Source organism: Onychomys torridus, chromosome 19, assembly GCF_903995425.1.
Source record: "Onychomys torridus chromosome 19, mOncTor1.1, whole genome shotgun sequence".
In the NCBI taxonomy this organism is placed as follows: Eukaryota; Metazoa; Chordata; class Mammalia; order Rodentia; family Cricetidae; genus Onychomys; species Onychomys torridus.
Genome location: NC_050461.1, coordinates 21,484,530 through 21,488,997, shown reverse-complemented (window position 1 = coordinate 21,488,997; position 4,468 = coordinate 21,484,530). Strand labels below are relative to the sequence as shown.

At 38.1% G+C, this 4,468-nt stretch overlaps 1 non-coding gene across 1 annotated transcript; it reads right to left on the bottom strand.

The window, feature by feature from the left end:
• Positions 1 to 3,746: 3,746 nt before the first annotated feature.
• Positions 3,747 to 3,848, bottom strand: LOC118570747. Its single transcript, XR_004943239.1, has one exon. It is a non-coding gene; the product is annotated as a U6 spliceosomal RNA (small nuclear RNA).
• Positions 3,849 to 4,468: the final 620 nt, after the last annotated feature.

The following is a 4,468-nucleotide window of genomic DNA, read 5'->3' as shown; positions in this document are numbered from 1 at the left end:
GCAATTAAACTCAAAAATGAAAATGGAAGTTCCAGGTCAAAGTCAGTAGCTCCAATGATTTGGTCCTTGGGTAAGGGTGACACTTCACAGTGGGAGCATGCAGAGAAACAAAACACTTAACTCTTCAGCCAGGAAACAAAGAGAGAAGACAAAGAAGAGACGAGAGGTGCAGTCCCCTTCCGAGGCATGCTACCAATGATCTAAGGAGTTTCTACAAGGCTGCACCTCCTAAATGATCCAATATTTCTAGGTAACACCAATAGGACCAAGCCAACAGGACACATGAGCTTTGGGGACATTCAGCATCCACACCATATCAGATTCCTGATCAATGAAGGATGTTCAAAGGATATATTGATAGATTTGCGGTAAAATGGACTGCTTTCACACAGGTAATGGAAACCAAACAACAAAAGAAACCCCACAACAATGATGGGTTGCTTATTGCACAACATCTTAAAAGTATTTAAAAGTGAGAAAAACTTATTCCATGTTAGTCATTGATTGGCTTTTTTGTCTCTATAATTCTGGACATTTCATATCCATGGAATTATTATGCATTATTTCATGCCATATTTTCACTGCTTAATTCACAACATATTTTCAAAGTTCATCATGTAAATTTTGTCTTCTGATCTACTAATAAAAGATTGTGGGGGTTTGATTGAAATGTCTACCACAGTCCTGTGCATTTGAATACTTGGTCCCTAGCTGGTGATGCTGTCTGGGGAGGCTTAAAGAGTGTTGTCTTTCTGGGGGAGTAGGTGTATCACTGGGGACATGCTTTGAGGTTTCAACAGCTACACGCCACTCAGAGTTTGTGCTTCCTGCTTCTGGGTCAAGATATAAACTCTCAGCTTCCAGCTCCAGCTATGATGCTTCCTGCATCAATTCATCCCCAGTGATGGAGATAGTTTCTTATCCTCTCTGAAACTGTAATCCCAATACAAATAACTGCCCCCCCCCCTTTTTTTTTACTATAAGCTGCCTTGCTCATGGTGTTTTATCACAAAGACAGAAAAGTAACTAATACAAATGTGTCATATTAGCAGAACTGGGACGTCAAAGCCTCCTTGCAAGAACCTGTAAGTCCGTCTTGTTATTATCTGCTCTTGCAAATATTGTTTCATTTGTTTTGTCAATGTTTTATTAGAGTTCCACACCTTTGCATGTGACAGTGGTGTGCAGTTTTCTTGTGGGGTCTTCATCCGGCTATGGTTTCAGAATAGCTGGTAAGTCTTTCCAGTGCCTGTACTGTCTGAGGGTGGATTTGTAGTGTTTATTTTTCATATAGTTATAGAATTTACCAATGGAAATCAAACAAATTTGTAGTAATAAAGTCACAAGTGTGACTGTGGCTGCTGTAAGTACCTTTCACATATTTCCATAGATTAGTTTTATCACATATTTCCATAGATTAGTTTTATATGAGGACAACAAGCCCAAATGAAGTCAGATATGATGTCTAATCTCCACCCCCTTAGTCCCACAGGATGACATCAAGCTATAGTACAGAAAACACAGGCAATGCACACTCAGCCATGGAGAAGGGGGCCTCTTCGCTATTCAAACAGGCTTCCAGAGAAGCCTCCAGCTGAGTCCTAAGGGAGTGAGCAGGTAGAAACTAAGACGATGAATGAGATACCGCCTCTCAGCAGCAATTTCACCCACAATAGGACTGAGGACTGACTTACTCTGCTCCTCAACAGGCATATCTCCCTTTGTTCTAGGACAGATGTGGCATTGCAGTAGCAGATGGGGTAGAATGAAGCCAGGCCTTGCCTAGATGTTTTCGTGTAGGCCATGTGGAGATGCTTAAGGTCACAAGGTTTCCATGGTAACATCATTATTAAAAATTCATGTGATGGGCCCTGAAATTTCTTTGTGGCATGATTGTTACTTTTGTTAATTTATTTTTGAAGCAGGGTCTTGTGTATACCATGCTAGTCTCCACTGCATGCATTGTGTAGTTGAGGAAGACCGTGAACTTCCATCCTCCTGCACTCTTCCCCTGAGTGCTGAGATTACAGACATAGCCCATCATGCCTGGTTTTTGTCATGCTGGGGATCAGATCCAGGGCTTTGTTCATGCTGGCAAATACTTTGCCAATGGAACCACATCTCCAGCCCCTGTAAACCCTTGGACTTCCAAATTTAACTTCTTTTCCTGTTATAGGCCTCGTCAGACTTTTTATATCCTCCTTTGTTATAAAAATCTTCTTCAATCAATGGTGGTAAGTTTTTTTTTTTTTTTTCTTTCTAGAAAGTTCTTCTAAGCTTTCTAATTTGCTGGTAGAAGACTACCTTATAGTCTTTTTCATTTCTGTCAGAGTGACATTCATTTCTAATGCTGGCAATGCTCTTTTTAATTTTTAAAAAAAATAACTTGCCAAGAAACCTAGTCTTTCATCTCATCGAATTTTCTTGTTATTTAGTTTCTCAGATCAGTGCTTTTTCTAGGGATTTTTGTTTCCTCTGTGCTGACTTCTTCAGGTTCCTTTTTGCTGCTTTTCTCTGGTTTTCTTAGGAGGAAACTTCTTAATTCACACTATTTTAGAGTTTGGCTATGTTCCTTAAATTTAGATATCCTGTGTGCTTATTTATTTAACTGTATTGTATTCTTGAATGATACTATTGGATAGTGGCATTTCATTTCCAGACCAGGTTAAGAACATCGGAAGAAGATGTACGATCTAGTTTGATTAGTTGAGTCAAACATTTGCCAGTTGCAGGGCTTTTCATATTCCCAACATGGTTTTCACTCCATATCAAGTTTTCCAGCCAAAGTTAAGAGAGTGGAATGTTTTAAAGGGCCAAGAGCAGAGACATGCAAGGTCTCTGCAGGATTTTGGAAAGAATGATTAACAGCTTGATGAGAAGTTTCTCTCGCTATAGACAATTGGAATGGACCAATTGGCACTTTGGTACAGCTGTCCTGAAAAGACACTTCTCTTCTCTATTTCTCTGACTCTCCTCATGGCCAAAGAGCAAAAAGTGTTCCTAAGATAACAAATAGCAGTGTAAGATGGGATCATAATTAATACAGAGTTCTGAAACTTTTGCACATGTTAGCAGAATGCTACCATCTGAGGAACATGATATACATATTTTAAAAAGGAAATACAATTGCATTTGTTTTGCTGATAGTATTAAATCTACCTACAAGTACTACTGAAATATTTCCATGACAAATGTGGGCCCAAGAATGCATGGGATCAAGTCATTGATGGTATGACTGTTGTTCTGTATAGCAAGGTAGTCCATGATACTGGCTTCAACAAATGCAGTATCTTTGCAGGACTAGCAAGAATAGGAAGGAGAAGTCAGGAAAAAATAAATAGGTTTCACATGCTTGAACACTTTAGTTTCACCATGAAAATAAGAGGGGACACGTTGAAACTTTCAGACATTTATCTGACTCAGTAGGTAATATTTCTGGCAGCTAACCGTAAGTGTCTTACACAGTTGATGAACTGTAGGATTGGCCTTATGGAGTCTGGACAGGCAATGGTCCCTACACCAAGATTAAAAGCAGATGACTTAGTAACATCTGTAGAGAGCTTCACATGGGTTGGGAGAACCCTAACCCCCACCCCCTTCTCTCTTTTCTGAGCCCTCAACCTGTTGTTTATTCTTTGGTATGAACACTTTTCATGTTGAAACTCATACTTCAGCTGTTTCTCTATATGATGTTTTCTCATCCCCAAGTTCTTGCTTTTGGTCTTCGTTATTATTAATATTATTTAAAAATTATGGAACATTTTACAAATTTGCAAGATCCTTGTGCAGGGGTAATGTTCATCTTCTTTGTATCATTTCAATTTAGTATATGGGTTTTTTAAGCAAGCATTAGTTTTTAATTTTTTTATAGGGGAGGTAACCATTCAATATCAAAGGGATACAAGTTAAGAAGCATGTTGGTTATACATAGGTGGACAATGACTTAACTTCTGATAAACTAAAATGTGTATCTACACATGCACACTAAATCTTGGACTTTTATATAACAAAATCTGAATGTTATTACTTCTAACAATTATAGTTAAATCCTTTGCTTTTGTGTATTTTTTAAACAGAGTTATTTCGGAAACAAACAAACAAACAAACAAACAAACAAACAAACCCTGCCATGAGTTTTAAATCTTAAGCCAAACCCATGCTGTTTTGATATCTTACAGTGTAGAAGAACATACTTTGGTTATGGAAGCAGTGCCTATCTGTTGAGTTGACTTGAAATAAGTAAAGGTTCAAAAACCTGGTACCACATTTCTGATCAATAAAATAAAAATATATAGGAAAATGGCCTAGCAATGTAGAAAGGCTTATAATAAATGGCACACTTGGACAGGTGAATGAACAGTACCTTTAATTGGGTTCAGAAAAAGATAGCTTTCAAAGTAAACAATCTTGTAGGTATGAGCAGTCTTTGTTAAAGATATGCAGGTTATAACAACAGAAGGTCCCACAT